The 17,173-nt window shown below is 42.2% G+C and overlaps 1 protein-coding gene and 1 non-coding gene across 2 annotated transcripts in view; one reads left to right on the top strand and one right to left on the bottom strand.

The window, feature by feature from the left end:
* The window catches only part of LOC142451657 (antigen WC1.1-like), a 117,112-nt gene that overhangs the window by 52,398 nt on the left and 47,541 nt on the right, over window positions 1-17,173 (bottom strand). The gene's annotated exons all lie outside the window — the stretch shown is intronic.
* LOC142452290 (small nucleolar RNA SNORA84) lies at window positions 13,897-14,030 on the top strand. The gene has a single exon (XR_012785307.1). It is a non-coding gene; the product is annotated as a small nucleolar RNA SNORA84 (small nucleolar RNA).

The following is a 17,173-nucleotide window of genomic DNA, read 5'->3' as shown; positions in this document are numbered from 1 at the left end:
AGCAATTGAATCACGGAGGTGTGCACCCAATGATATGATTTTTTGTTCTTTGATGCCTGATAACGGGGCACCATCAGCTTTCTTCACCACATTTGCTTGTTCACCCGCTTTGGCTTCAGCGGTTGTGTTGGGAGGGTGAGCATCATAGAATGTCAATTTAATAGAAAAAAGTATTCATGCATCGAGGGAGTGCTTGAGTAGAGGCCCAAGGTCCTTCCACCACCTTAATACTAAACCTATAAATATAGGCACATAGATCTAGTTCCCTATCCTCATATATATATTTGCATGTACATATCTTTGTCTAGACCTCCATAAATGCCCTTTGACTCCTAGCTTTTTCCTCTATTTCCCTTGACTTTCCTTCTGCTCCACTATCATGCTCCGTCCCCAACTGGGTTACAGTTATAACTCTTCATTATGTTACCTTACCCTTGATCATTCCCTCCAGGCCTGCCACTTCACCTCACCACCAATTTGGATCCCATGTTGTTCCCTTTTCCCTGGGTTTGTTAACACCACTTCCTTACCCCCTACCTCCCCCTATCCCAAGTCCCCCCGAAACTGTCAGTCCTGTTGTTTTTCCTCCAGATAGTTCATCCAGCCTATCTTATTTAGACAGACCTGTGGAGATAATAACATGCACAAAAACAAGACAGAAGGAAACAAAGCAACAGTATACAGCAAAACAACAACAACAAACCACTGACAAAGAACAAAACAAAACACATCAAGAAAGAAAAGCTTGTAGTTAGTTCAGGGATCGTTTGTTGGCCTTTAGGAGCGTTTTCTGTTCAGTCTGTTGGGGCACCACGCCCTGGCCCCAAAGTGCACTTTCAGCATTCCCTGGGGACCTTGCCGCTCCATTCCCTTGCTGTTCCGCTGCACTCCCCCAGTGCTTTGCCTCGGTGTGGTGAGATCAGGTTGGGTGCAATTCCCACACTGTGTCTCCGCTGCTGCCCCTTGTATCGCCCTTAGTCACTGAGTGGCATCATTTCTCATAGTAGGGCCAGCCATGTTGTTCTCTCTGTGGACTGGCTGCTCTAATCAGGAACATCATCCTCATGGCCTGGTGGGCCAGGCTGTGCTCCACTCTCTCCTCCTCCCCCTTTATCTGCTCCCGTGTGCTCTGATCAGATATGTCCAGCTGATTAATTTTTAAAGCAGATAGAAAATGGTGTCGATCAGTGGTTCTCAGCCTTTCTAATGTCGTGACCCTTTCATACAGTTCCTCATATTGTGGTGACCCCCCCAACCATAAGATTATTTTCATTGCTACTTCATAATTTTAATTTTGCTGCTGTTATGATTTGGGTGACCACTGTGAGAGGGTCATTTGACCCCCAAAATGGTCACAACACACAAGTTGAGAACCGCTGGTGTAGAGAAACTTCATGTGTATGTGCCTTTTTGGGTGTTTGCGTGTGCAGAGATAAGGCATTCTCACCATTAAAATGAAACTTTAGTGTTTAACAAATATTTTAATGTGTGTTGGAAACACATCCTACTTTTACTGTAGAGACAACATGTAACTTGTCCCAGGCTCGCCAAAAAACTTAATGCTTTTTGGTACCATATGATGGATGAAATTTCACAACTAAATTAGGCAAAATGATGTGAACTAGAAAAATAGACTTTAATAATATGCTCCTATAAGCATTATCTTTGAGGAAGAAAGGTCTGTTGGAGAGGCAGTTTTTCTTGGTCCGGTGTGATCTATATTCACTGCTCTCACAGATACAGAGGCTCCAGGGAATCAGCACACGAAGTGTGTATTTCATTTTCAGAGGTGACCACTGCTTCTCAGAGAGTGCCAGGTCTGGTAAGAACAGCCCTCACTGGCACATGGCCCATCCTCAAGGAACTGGAATTTACAAGACATGTGCTAAGGGAGTGAGGAGCAGAAATTTCCTACTACTGTTGGCAGGGGTAGAATTCCCCAAAGGAAAAAGATGAAGAATTCAGAGTTGAGGAGCTTGAAATAGGGAGAAAAGATAGAAAGATGGGAATATTATTGATGTGGTCAGGACCAAGATTCAAAGGAAAAATGTCTATTCTATTACCATGAGGACTGAACATTCTTATTTTGGAACTTGAACATGGCTACCTGGAACCCCTCAGAGGCAGGGCACCCCCAGACATGTAGGGACTGAGGGAGCCACTAAGGAGACATTCAAGAGAAGGACATTCACAATGACAGGGCTCTTCCTAAACAGTAGACCTTAAAGAATGCCATGAAGTCTTTGTGTGGTACAATAGTTCGTGCTGTTGGCTGCCCATGGTAATACTGGAGGTGCAGTGCTGCACAGACAGAAGGCCTGGTGTGTCCTTTGTAAAGAACACCGTTGACAATGTTGAGCATGGCTGTGCTCTGACACGATGGCCTCCCTGTGAGTCTAAATAAATTCACCACTGACTTTTCTAGTAGTTGTTTTTCTTTTTTGAAGAGGAAGCCAGAGAACTAAGCCAATGTCTCCAATGAGGCTGGGATACACTGACCAAGAAGGTGCATCCTGAAATCTGCAAGATTAGATGCTTTTCCTGCCTTCATAACTGCTATCAATGAACCCACGGACACCTATGTTCGCCATTACTTTTCTCTGCACTGGGGTTGGAGGACATCCACCCAAAGGGCAGGAAGGGAAACATCACACGGACGAAGATAAGCGTCTGCCAAGAACTTGGTGCTGGGGAAAGACTCCAATGAAGCAGACACACACATGAGCTGTGGGTTTGTGGGTAAGTCAAAGAACTCAAAGTCAGGCGCAGACTGCAGGTGCAGGGTCCACGGGAGCGTAACCAGAGTTCACATTGGGAGGGTTTTCTTCACAGGTAGCAATGTTTCCATGTATGTTCATACACACAGATCATCACTACCACCTGAGCCATCAAATATAGAAGCAAAACTTAAGAAAACATGAGCGATGTTCTCATACCTAAAAAATGGACTTCTATGGGGCATACAGAAAGCTTTCCCACTTAGCTTTCACATAACTTCAAACTCCACTCACATATTATTTCTCTTTCTCTCAGATATACATGCATTCATATGTACATATGCACATGTATATATACTCTCACAGACACACACTCTAGGTTACAGCCTAAAACAGTAGAAATACCAAGTCCCTACTGGAAGAAGACATATTAGCAAAACCAGGGGGTACAAATAAGGCAACCATCATGAGCTAGTCACTCAGCAATCATTCATTAGGGGGAAACTGAGACGTGGTCTGGGAGTCTCAAGGTTTGTAGATATTGTGGAAGAGAGTTGGAACACAGACTCAGCTCAACCTGAGGACACACTTTAGAGCTCCCTGACAATCCACTGCCAACAGCAGAAAACAGAGACGCTTGAGGAGAAAATCCAACAGTCACTTTCATGAAGTTTCACCAACCCCCCAGACAACTAGACCCACTGCCTGGGGTTGATCCTGACACAGAGGAACCCTAGATAGGCAGTACATTTTTTCCCGGAGCTGATCTTCTCAACTCTCTCCTGTGGACCCTCTGGATTTAAAGCACAAACCTTGAGGCTAGGAGACCCTATAAGTGGTCACAATCAACTGGTCACTAATGATTCATTGCCTTTATGATTATTACACAGGACCCTGAGCTAACCTGATAGAGCTCTACAGATTTTAGGAAGCAAAGCCAGGCTTACCTTGAGCTCCTGCTAAGACCCCGAAGTGAAGAATAATAAGTCCCTGGAGAAGAGAGGACCCACGTATCATCATTCTGATCCTCATGTCCTCAGGTCGCTGCCTCCGTGTCCTCCAAGTAGCAAAGAGGTCCTCTCTGCTCTTCTCACAGCTTGTAAAGCATGGAGAGGATTTTGTATAACCCCGTGCCCTGACATCACCATCTTCCCGAACCAATAGAAGCTCTATGAAACATCTGCATTGCCATCAAGGGCATGTAACAGTAGCTTTATGAAATGAAAACACCAATTAGATGCCGAGTCTAAAATATGTCCTTATATGAGATGCAAAAACTTCATGATGTCGGGTGTCATTCTGTTCTTGAGGCTGATAGAGAAAAGATATTAGCAAGTCAGGGTGCAGTGTAGCAATGATGAAACATACAACTTTCCTGTAGCTCCTAAATGCTTCCTCCCACCCGACCCCCACAATCCTGATCCCAATTGTACCTTACAAATCTGGCTAGACCAGAGGATGTACATGGTCCAGATAGGAACTGGAAACACAGGGAATCGAGGGCGGATGATCCCTTCAGGACCAGTGGTGTGAGTGGCGATACTGAGATGGTCGAGGGAGTGTGGGGTGGAAGGAGGGAACCGATTTCAAGGATCTACGTGTGATTCCCTCCCGGGGGGACAGACAACAGAAAAGTGGGTGAAGGAAATTGTCAGACTGGCCAAGATATTACAAAATAATAATAACATATAAATTATCAAGGGTTCATGAAGGAGCGGGGAGCAGAGAGGAAGGGGGAAAATGAGGAACAGATGCCAGGGGCTTATGTGGTGAGCAAATGTTTTGAGCATGATGAGGAAATGAATATACAAATGTGCTTTACACAATTTAGTTATGTATGGAGTGTGATAAAAGTTGTATGAGTCCCTAATAAAATGATTAAAAAAACAAATACAAAAACAAAACAAAAAAACAACACTAAGCCAAAAAACATGGATTAGATACGAAGGACTCGAATTGAAAGTAAATACTTAGAAAATAATGATGTCAGCATATGTACAGATATGCTGGATATATATATTGTTTGTTATAAGAGCTATAAGAGCCCACAATAAAATGGTCCTATAAAAAATACATACAGCATTTCTCCCTATAGCCCAGGCATCCGGCTCAGCTGCTTAGATCAAGTGCCTGGCCCTTGGATTGTTCTCCTCAGCCCACCGGCCCAAGTAATTATGTTTTTCATTGACTTGAACCTAGGCCTCCTGTTTCATTGAGCCAAATAACCAAAATGTCATGGCTACAGGGAAGTGCCTAAGAGCAACAATAAAGAGTCAGGTAATGTGAAATTGGGGTTAGAGAGATGAACAGTTCTCCAATAATAACAAGGACGGTGACAGTGGACTTTATACAAGAGACTTCCTGTTCCTGTCACTTCTGCTAAGTTGAGCTTCAGGAAGGTCCAAGAGCCCCGAGCCCTTGTGGAGATCAAGTACAAGTCTGTCTTTCTTCTCTTCCCTCATGTCACAGAGAGCTTTCTGCATTTAGAGGAAATGGCCAGTACAGACATTTCACTGAGGGAGAAAAAACATGCTCCTGGATTACAGTCGGGGGACAGCCTACACGTTAGTGACGACATTAACCCCCATTTAATAAAACAGCAGTCTGTTCATAGCAATCAGTTTTAGAAACTGGAACAGGGGCGCCCATTTTCTCCTGAGTTCTCTTTTCCAACAGTTCCTCTTCTGACCCTTTATTTTCATCTAAACTAACTAGTCCACTGGCACATTCTTTTCTGACCTTGACCAAAGCTAGAAATAAATTGGATGGCTTACTTTATAGTTTGGAAATGAAAAGTTTTATACAAATTATCCATCTCACTTTCGGTTCTCAACAAATACCCTTCTCTCACTTTAAAAGCTCCATATGGAAGGATTTGAACCACGCGTGGCACAGGGCACTAAAGCTGTGAATTAGTGTGAAGTGCCCTGGTGGCTTAGAGATCACACATTGGGCTGCTGTTCAAACCACCAGCTGCTCCACAGGAGAAAGATGAGGCTTTCTTTCCTATAAAGATTACAGCCTCTCCCCAAGGGCAGTTCTACTCTGTCCTATAGGATTGCTATGAATCAGCATTGACTCCAAGGCTGTCAGTTTATTTATTTTTTTACCTTTATTGCTATTCAGCAAATGCTTATAATGTGTTACTGGTTACTAACCATTTTAGTAGATTCTAGGGGCGGGGCGGGGATGTTAAACAAGTCAGACTATCCGGAACTTCTAGTTTAGCAAAGGAGAGTGATGTTAGGCAAATAAATAAATGGTTAAGTGGTGCGCACTCACAAAGTGCTTTCAGGAAAGGAAGTGACCAGCATGATCACGTATTAGGAAGACACAAGCCAGGTGGAAATGGCAGTGGAGGTATAAGGGTTGAAGATTATGAAGGCCATTTTATTCATGAAGAGCTGTATTGGAACAGAGGCATGCGAGATTAAGAGCAATCCGTAAGAGCAGAAAAGCATTCCAAGTAGCAGGACTTTCCTCCTCTCCCTGCCCAAATCTCCCAGCCCCACTGCCAGGGCTCTGAGGAGCAGGGAGGCACAGAGAAATCGCCCGAGGTAGGAAAGCACTTCACTTTTGATGTGATCTCTGCAAAAGCCAGGGAAAAGCAAGGAGGAAAGAGGAATGGGAAGATGCAGAAAGGAAGGCTAATGCACATCAGAGAGGATCTTGTTAAAAAACAAAAACTTGAATTTGATCTTAATTGCTGTAGGAAGTCACTTGGTGGTGGTTTTATATTTGAGGAGATTATGATCTTAGTTACCTAGTACTGCTATCAAATAAATACCACATATAAGTGGCTTTAACCAACAGAAATCTAATTTTCATAAGCCAGGAGGCCGGAAGTCTGAATTCAGGTCGTTGGCCCTATGGGATGACTTTCTCTCTGTGTGTTGGCTCTGTGAGAAGGTCTTGGTCTCTGATCTCTTAGTCCTGAGTGAGTTTCATGACCTTTGGTATCTCTTTCCCCTTCCCTGTATGCTTGTTGAAGCTCTTATGCATCTCAACAGAGAGCAATTCAAGACACATTCTATATTAATCTTGTTTCTTTGAAGACTGAAATATCAATTATCCCATATGCATGTGAAAGCTGGACAATGAATAAGGAAGACCACAGAAGGACTGATGCATTTGGGTGATGGTGTTGGCAATCTCAAAGCCAAAAAACAGTCAATGCTATCTAGTCCATGCCGACTCACAGTGGTGTCCTGGTGAGTTTCTGAGGCTAACAGTTCAGGGAGTAGAAAGCCCCTTATTTCTCCCACAGAGCAGCTGATGGTTTTCAACTGCAGATCTTGCCAATATGCGTTGGTATTGGCAGACTATTGAAGATGTTTCCAGAAGCATAATTGAGCTGTAACAGAAGCACAGCCAGAATGCTCTCAAAATCCAGCATGGCGAGACATATGTTTTGGATATATTATCAGGAAAGACCAGTCCTTGGAAAGTAGAGGGTCAGTGAAAAAAGAGGTGGACCATCTGGGAGATGGATGAACATAGTATCTGCAATAATGGGTTCAAATATAATGGTCTTGAGGACGGTGAAGGTCAGAAATTGTTTCATTCTATTGTATGTGAGGTCAATATGAATCTGCACTTACACAGGGGCCTCATTAGTATGTGGCCTCATTAGTAAAACAAAGGCAAATAATTCCAAAATGGGATTATATCCAAAAATGGCACAGAGGTTAGGGTTTGCAAGAAATGTTGTGGGATCCACAATTCAATCCATTGGGGTTCTTCTATTTGGTTTGTATGTTTTATCTACTAGATTTTGAGGCAAGTACTTTTAGAATATATTTGTAACATGTGATATTTAAGGATAAAATTAATGTAACAGATTTGATTACACTACCTAATTAAATATGTTTCTGAACAAGTCCTCTTGGCTGGAGAACAAGTGGTATCAGTCAAGAGGAGGAGGGGGATTAGAGCGTGGAGGATGTGGCTGCTCAGTTCCAGGTTATCCCCATGACTATCATTGTCCTCTGTTATGAGTGTCTCAGACTGGTCCTTCCCCATTCTGCCAGCAGTGCTGTCTGTTATCCACATGGTCTTTTAGAAACACATTTTAAATATTTATTCGTTGGTATGTTGATGTGAGATATGCAATCTGGTGGTGCTGTTGGGTGAGCAATGAATTGCTAGTAGCAGGGGCCTCCTCAAGAGCAAGATGAGGCTGACTGCCCAGGAAAGGCTTATAGTCCCAGGACTCCCAGATAGGATTGCTGTGCACTAGAAAGGACTGGATGGAGTGGTAGTGGGATGTTCATGTGGAATCAATTATAAATTAAAACTACACCATACACTTGTTATTATAAAAATACTCCATAGGCAAGTTAAGTTGTAGCATCCATGTTTTCATCAGACCATTTGAATAATTTTGTGATTTTTAAGAAATGCCATGATTTCTCACCTGATGCTGTCCCTAGCCATGTTCATGGCTGAGATCTGATTTGTTGTAAGACATGTGCCAAACTCTTTTTACTTTGACTTTTTATTAATTAGTAATAACATTGACAGTTACATTATAATAAATATTTTATTTATTCATGAAAAATAATTTATATGATTTTAAATAGGTTGAGAATTTCTTAACATTGTGATGTTTTTTAATGGTGCCATAGCCTGAATTTCTATTGATTCTAATGCCAATTGCATTAAAAATGTCACACTTAAAACACTGCTGGAAGATTTTATTTGTTCAGTGTCTTTATCATTAAAGAGAGTATAGTGGTCATTTTTGAAAAGCCATATTTAATTAGGAAGAATGTAATGTTTGGGCTGGATCAGAGGCTTAGTATAATGATGGTGAAAAATATGGAATCCACTTTTGGGCTTCCTGGGTTTGAATTTCAGTTCTGCCATTTAAAAAATTTTAAGTGACTTTTTGCCTCAATTTCCTTATTCTTATGATAGGGAATACCATACAAATTACAGTATTCAAATGAGTTAAATACTAATTAGAGTACTGGGGGCATAATGATCATGCACTGGGCTGCTAACACAAGGTCAGCAGTTTGGAGCCACCAGCTGCTCCTTGAGAGAAAGATGAGGCTTTTTACTTCTGTAAAGTAGTAAAAGGTGCTGAGACCCACAACGGGGCAGATCTACCCTGTTCCATAGGGTTGCTATGAACCTGCATAGACTTGATAGCAGTGAATTTAGTTTTTTAGTGTCTAGTATAGAATTAAACACTAGAGAGTGTGAGTTGTCATTTGATTATCACAATTAATGTTGCTAATGCCTGGTCAAGAGGAGTGTTCAGAGGATTTTAGGATAATTATAGCATTCACCAACTGCCATTGAGTGGATTCCCACTCACAGTGACCCTGAAAATCAGAGTAGAGCTTCTCCTGTGGGTTTCTGAAATTTTAAATCTTTACAGAAGGGTTGGGTTTGAACCACTGACCTTGTTGTTAGCAGCCTAATGGATAACCTACTGTATCACCAGGGCTCCTATTATAGCAGGTGGAATTCAACAGCTCTCCCCTGAATTCCTCAGCCAATTCCAAATCATGCATGTTTTACAGCAATGGTTCTCAACATTCCTAATCCATGCCCTTTCATATAGTTTCTCATGTGGTGGTGAGCCCCTAACCATAAAATTATTTTCTTTGCTAATTCATAACAATAATTTTGCTACCATTATGAATTGGGCGACCCCTGTGAAAAGGTCCTTCAATGCCCAAAGGGGTCATGACCCACAGGTTGAGAACCATTGTTTTACAGGCTGCCTCTTTTCAAGAAAAAGGAAAAGCCTACAGTGTTGTGAATTCCCACCTACCCTTCCAATCACTTATTCTTCCATTGGATACATCCATTTCTGGGCCCACTGCCATGAAGTCAGTTTCCACTCATAGTGACCCTAGAGGAAAGAATAGAACTTTTCCATAGGATTTCTGGTGCTGCAAATGTATGGAAGCAGACAGTCTCATCTTTCTTGAATGGAAAGGCTGCTGGGTTTGAACCACAAACCTTTGGGTTAACAGCCCAGTGCTTACCTCATTGCATCACCAGGGATTCTCTCTATGACACAAGGCTTTGTCAATGCCCTCTTGCAGGGGTTGGCATTCCCATAAATGATCAGTAGAGGGCAATTTGCAGAAGTTGTTGCTTATGGTGGATAGGCCATGTCACCGGGAGTCAAATCTTCACTAAGCAATCACAGCCATAGTTTCTACCATTTTCATGACACACATGCTCTTTCCTATCAGGGTTTGGGTTTGCTCAGCTCGGGAACAGATAGAGACATGAGTTGCAAGTAGAAGTCAGGGCAGCTTGCTTGCTGAGCTGAAAGTCACGAATGCACCAGGACAGCTTTGTGGTGATGCCATTTACTGGAGTTAGATAGGAGTTATAAAGGTGCTCAGGGAAGCAGCTCCCAGCCTCTGAGATGCATCGGAGGAACCAATGGTTATGATTGTTATTGGAAATTTGTGGAATGATCTGCCAAAGAAACACTTAACAGAACAGACATTTCCTGTAAGTATTGAACAAGGTTCTTGTGGGCCCCTGCTAAATTAACCAATCAATTTTTAATTTATTACATGGGAATAGAGTTGGTAGTTCTGGGGAATGAGCCAGAGAAGGAGTAGTAAAACTCTCCCAATTTTAGTAGCCTCTCCAGTTGTTCTGGTAATGACCAGCTTCTCTTCTGCTTTGCCAGCAATTTCAGCACAAACCTCTTGCTTCATAGCCATTCTCCACAGGTGTCCTCCAGGTGTTTCCTCAGACAGGAAACCACAGTCAGGTAAGACCAGACTGGTATTGCCTTCTTGAAAACCATTTTGACTTCCTGTTCCCCATCTGAGGCAAACTCCTACCTTCTCTGTGCGGGGTCACCAGCGACTCTCTTTCATGTCAACAAATCCACTTCAGTCCCACCTAGCCTTGGAATTATATCAAAAGATCTGTTTGCAGGCTATCTTTTGGGAGTCTGACAATGTGTGGCCTGGCCATAAAAGCACCTAGCAGTGTATTAGCCCAGCGGATGCACTGTTGGCAGGTCAAACTCTATAAGGAAGGGTTGAAAAGAGAGAATCACATTTCCTCTTCATTCTTCAGATTCTTCATTCTTTCTGTAGCAGCGAAGAAAAAAGTTGCCTCTAAATAAGTTATCATACCACACTATTATTTAAATAAATAAATAGCTATGTGTGAGGATGTTTTTGTCCTGCTAGTAGCTCTGGTGTCATCATGTTTAAGACGGCTCTGGCTTCTACCTGCAAGGTAAGCAGTTTAAAAGCAGCAGTCTTTCTGCCGAAGAGAGAGGAGGCTATCTATTCTTCCAGAGTTGTAGTCGTGGGAAACTCACAGAGGCCGTTCTACCCTGTTCTATAGGGTTGCTATGAGTCTGCATGGAGTGGTTGGCAGTCAATTTTGGGGTAAGCATGCACTTTCACACACACACTCACACATTCAGTTACATACACATCAAACAAAAAATAAACTCAGAACCAACCTATAGGACAGGGGTAGAACTTCCCCTGTGAGTTTCTGAGACTCTACAGGAGTAGAAAGCCCATTCTTTCTCCTGCGGAGCAGGTAGTGGAGTCAAACTGCAGACCTTGTAGTTAGCAACCCAACGTGTAATCACTATGCCACCAGAGTCAAAGACACACACACATATACAAACACACACCAGAAATACATTATGAATTTATAGTCATCTTTAATGACTTATATTTAAATCCAATATTGCGTGGTATATTCTAGTCTTTCACCTCCCACTATGATCTGATTGCTGTCATCGTACCCCTCTGCCCCCAAAACACATTACTGTGCTTAAAGAATTCTTTGTGCATTTTGGATATATCTGACAAATATAAATATATGTAGATATGCCTGTCAGATAAATGATATAATTATTCATTCCTATTCTTGCTATCTTCCTTCTAATGTTTTCTTTTAAAGAGAAAAAGGTTTTAAATTAAGATATGTATTTTCTTTTACTGTTAGTTGCTTTCTGTTTCTTATTGAAAATAACTTGACCTATCCCAAGGTAATGATGATTTTTCGTCCATTTATGTCTGTGGTTCTCAACCTTCATAATGCTGCGACCCTTACAATTCCTCTTGTTGTGGTGACTCCCCAACCATAAAATTATTTTCGTTGCTACTTCATAACTGTAATTTTGCTACTCTTATGAATCGGATGACCCGGTTCAAGGGTCTTTTGACCCCTAAAGCATCGTGACCCACAGGGTGAGAACCATTGATGTAGATGGAGCAGGAGGACCACAGGATGCAGACCTCAGTGATTCTGGGTTCAGCTGAATGAATTCAAAGTTGTCACACCACTGGTGGCTTCAGGGATTGGCAGAAGGAGGTGGACAAACAGATGCAGGATCTAGACTCACCAGAAGTGAAGTATTTTCCACGTAGTCAATCTACACTCAGTAGATTAAACTTCCCTCAATTTCCCCCCCCCCAATCATTTTATTGGGGGCTCGTACAGTTCTTATCACAATCTATATATACAACCATTTATCAAGCACATTTGTACATTTGTTGCCATCATCTACTTGAGCCCTAGGTATCAGCTCCTCATTTAAAAAAATTCATTTTATTAGGGGCTCATACAACTCCTATCACAATTCATACATACATCAATCATGTAAGGCACATTTGTACATTTGTTGCCCTTGTCATTCTCAAAACATTTGCTCTCCCTCCCTACACCCCCCTCCCTCATGAAACTTTGATAATTTATAAATTATTATTTTGTCATATCTTGCCCTGTCTGACATCTCCTTTCACTCACTTTTCTGTTGTCCATCCCCCAGGGAGGAGGTCACATGTAGATCCTTGTAATAGGTTCCCCCTTTCCAACCCACCCTCCTCCTTCACTCCCGGTATCGCCACTCACACCACTGGTCGTTAATGGATCATCCGCCCTGGATTCCCTGTGTTTCCAGTTCCCAGCTGTGCTAGTGTACATCCTCTGATCTACCCAGACTTGCAAGGCAGAATTCAGATCATGATAGTGGGGGGAGGGGGAGAGGAAGCATTTAGGAACTAGAGGAAATTTGTATTTTTCATCGTTGCTGCAACGCACCCTGACTGGCTCATATCCTCACCAAGACCTTTCTGTAAAGGGGATGTCCAGTGGCCTACAAATGGGCTTTGGGTCTCCACTTTGCACTGTCCTGCTCATTCACTATGGTAAGATTTTTTGTTCTGATGATGCTTGATACCTGATCCCTTGATACGTTGTGATCACACAGGCTGGTATGTTTCTTCCATGTGGGCTTTGTTGCTTCTGAGCTAGATGGCCATTTGTTTACCTTCAAACCTTTAAGACCCCAGATGCTATATCTTTTGATAGCCAGGCACCATCAGCTTTCTTCGCTACATTTGCTTATGCACCCATTTGTCTTCAGTGGTTATATCGGGGAGGTGAGCACAAAATGATATGATTTTTGTTCTTTGATGCCTGATAACTGATCCCTTCAATACCTCGTGGTCACACAGGCAGGTGTGCTTCTTCCATGTGCGCTTTATTACTTCTGAGCCAGATGGCCGCTTCTTTACCTTCAACACTTTAAGACCCCAGACGCTATCTTTTTTGATAGACGGGTACTATCAGTTTTCTTCACCACATTTAGTTGTTCACCCACTTTATTTTCAGCGGTTGTGCTGTGAAGGTGAGTATCATAGAATGCCAATTTAATAGAAGAAAGTATTCTTGCATTGAGGGGGTACTTGAGAGGAGGTCCAATGCACATCTATTTCCCCATCCTCAAGTATAAATATATTTGCATATGTACATGTCTTTATCTAGACCTCTATAAATGCCCTCTGCCTCCCAGCTCTTTCCTCTATTTCTTTTGACTTCCCTCCTGTCCCACTATCATGTTCAGTCACCACCAGGGTCTCAGAAATTCTTCTTAGTTACATTACCCTTGATCATGCCCAACCAGGCCTCTCACACCTTCCTCACCACCAATTTGGATCACTTGTTGTTCCCTTGTCCCTGGGTTTATTAACACCACTACCTTATCCCCACCTCCCCATGTCTCCATGGAACTATCAGTACCCCTGTTTTCTCCTCAAACTGTTCATCCAGCCTATCTTATTTAGACAGACCTTCGGAGATAGTAGCATGCACAAAAACAAGACAGAGCACAGCCAAGCAACAACATACAACAACAACAACAAAAAAAACAACAAACCATGCCCTATGGTTGCTGGGTGCTGTTGTTCAGGTACAGCGCTCCAGTGGATGGCAATGGGCCAGAGCAATACTGTGATGTATGCATGGGGGCTGTTCCTTTTCAGCAGCCTCCATAGCCCTGTCACTGGTACATGGCAAAAAAAGATGAAGAAGAAGAAAAACAAACAAACAAAAAACAAACAAACCAATGACAACAACAAAACAAGAAAGAAAAGCTTGTATTTAGTTGAAGGATTGTTTGTTGGCCTTTAGGAGAGTTTTCCAGTCCAGTCTGTTGAGGCATCATGCTCAGCCCCAAAGTCCACCTTCAGCATTCCCTGGTGACCTGGCCGCTCCATTCCCTTTTCTGTTCTGTTGCACTCCCTTAATATTTTGCCTCGATGTGTCAGTAGCTCATCGGGTGCAATTCCCTCAGTGTATCCCCAGTGTTGTCTCCTGTAGGGTTATGGGTCAGTGTGGGACATCATGTCTCATAGTGGGGCCATGTGGTCCTCTCTGTGGTCTGGCTGTTCTAATTGGGAACATTGACCTCCTGGCCTGGTGACTTGTAGAACAGCCCAGCAGACTTTAACAAATGCGAACAAAAATCTAATAATATCATCAGAGAAGCTGAAGAACACTTAAGACCTATGTCTGATGCTGTGAAGTGGAAAAACATTAGAATTATTGACTTACTGGAGGAAGACACAACAAAGAAGTCATCTACAACATTAGTGAGAGAATTCTTAGAGTAAAGCTTCCCCAGCTTTGAGAATGAAAACCAGGCAACCATTCAGGAGGCTGAAAGAACACCAGCTAGATTTGATCCCAAGAAGAAGTCACCAAGGCACATAATGGTTAAATTATCCAACTTTGAGGAAAAGGAGAAAATCATGAGAGCATCTAGGGAAAAACAAGCAATCACATATAAAGGTTTCCAAATAAGAATATGCTCACAACTATCAGCAGAAACTATGAAGAAGAGGAGAGAGTAGAGTAACATATTCCAAAAATTGAAGGAAAACAATGCAAAATAAGAATACTCTACCTAGCCAAATTATCGATCAAGATAGATAGAGAAGTTAGAGTGTTCTCAGACAAGGAAAAACTCAAAGAATACGTTAAAAGAAACCCAGCCCTACAGAAGATCCTTGCCAACACAGTATGGGCAGAAGAACAACATTCACCAAGCATATATAAGAGACCACTACATAGAAAAACCTCACCCAGAGGGCAAAAAAAGAGAAAACAGACCTCAAGATACCAATAGTTAAATATAGAAAACTTGAAAGGCTGCTGAGGTAAGCGTTAAAAGAAAAAGGCAAAAGGGGCATAGGGAAAAAGCTAAAGTATACAAATAATCCTGGGGTGAGGACCAGGTAATATGGCAGGGACCAGACCAAATACAGGGATACATAGGTAGAAAACTAAAAAGGAGGTGGGGAATAGAAAAAAATTAAAAAGAAAAGGGCAATGGGGGCACAGGGGACTAACCCACCCAAGGTGAGGGTATTGTTTTTGTCTCCACAGGGATAGAGGGACCAGACTTCAACCCGATGCTACAAGATGTGAATGCAACATACCGGCGTGGAGTAAGGAATCAGTGGAGAGGCCCTGGGGGGTTGGCCCCAACCCCAACTACTAAGGGGACATCTGCCCCTCCACCCAGAAAACTTTATTTCAAAGGACGGTCCTGATTCTACAGCTCCAGAAGAGGGGCATATCTGATCGGAGCACACGGGAGCAAATGAAGGGGGAGGAGGAGAGAGTGGAGCACATCATGGCCCACCAGGCCTGGAGGTCGATGTTCCCAATTAAAACTTCCCTCAATTGTATGAAGGCTATGACCAGATTTAAAATAAAATCATTTTATTAGGTGCACTTACAAGTCTTATCACAATCTATCCATCCATCCATCAATTTTGTCAAGCACATGTGTACATATGCTGCCATCATCATTTTCAAAATGTTTTCTTTCTACTTGATCAGCTCATTTCCTCCTTTCCCCATCTTTCTCCCATAAATTATTATCTTTTTCATGTCTTACACCAACTACAGTCTCCCTTCACACACTTTTCTGTTGTCCAACCCCCTGGGGGGTTGTTATATATCGATCATTGTGATCTGTTCCTCCTTTTCTCCCCCCACCTTCCCCTTCCCCTCCTGTTATCCTTACTCTCATTATTGGTCCTCGGGGGGTTATCTGTCCTGGATTCCCAGTGTTGCAAGCTCTTGCCTGTACCAGTGTACATGCTCTGATCTAGACTGATTTGTAAGGTAGAATTGTGGTCATGACAGTGGACGTGTGGTGGGGTGTGGAGAGGGATGGAAGTTCTAATAAAGAACTAGAGGAAATTTGTGTGTTTTGCCAGTGCTATACTGCACCCTGATTGACTGCTCTCTTTCTTGTGGCCCTTCTGTCAGGGGATGGCTATGACCAGATGAAGGAGGGGTTATTCTACCCTATTTTATTCACAACTGCCTGGCTGCTTCACAGAAGGTCCTATTATGGAATTCACCATATTATGTATCATGGGAAAATTCTTTCCTAGCCAAGTTGACATAAACCTATCATGAAATATCTATTGAAAATCACTTGACCATACATATATTTTTACGTTTATTATTTTAGTGCCCATCCTTGTATAGGAGTAGACTTTAAAATATTTTTGAAAAAATATAATTAAAAGATAAAATTTCAAAGTATACACTTCATTTTTTAACATAAATCTTATCAAAGTCACACATTTTTGTAAGTGTTCACAGCCAATAACCCATCCCTAAAAAAATGAATTCTTGGGAATTTGACCAGGTCAACACATCCTTTATAACATTATTGACTTAAAACTTATTAAGATAGAGGAACAAACGATGCCAGAAGGAGCCAAATCATGACTGTAAGAGACGTCTAATCATTTTCCAGAGAAATTCTTGCAGAATTTCACTTGTTTGATGAGAAGAATGAGCAGGAGGATTGTGGTGGTGCAGGATGCTGTGGTAAAGCTTTCTTAGCCATTATTCCGATATAGTGTTGACCAGTTTTATAAAACATTTCCCTAGCAAGCAGACGTTATTGTTCTCTGACTCTCTAGAAAGTCAACAAGCAAAATGTCTTGAGCATTCCCCGAAATTCTTGTCCTGATCTTTGCTCTTGACTGGTCCACTTTTGTTCTGACTGGTTTGTGTCCCCCTCTTGGTAGCCATTGATTTGATTGTGTTTTGTCTTTAGAATTATACCAGCAAATCTATGTTTCATCTCGTGTTACATTTCTCCAAAGAAATTTATCAGGCACTTGCTC

This window comes from Tenrec ecaudatus, chromosome 6, assembly GCF_050624435.1.
Source record: "Tenrec ecaudatus isolate mTenEca1 chromosome 6, mTenEca1.hap1, whole genome shotgun sequence".
Lineage (NCBI taxonomy): Eukaryota > Metazoa > Chordata > Mammalia > Afrosoricida > Tenrecidae > Tenrec > Tenrec ecaudatus.
The sequence above is the reverse complement of the archived record's forward strand: the minus strand, read 5'-3'. Positions and strand labels throughout refer to the sequence as shown.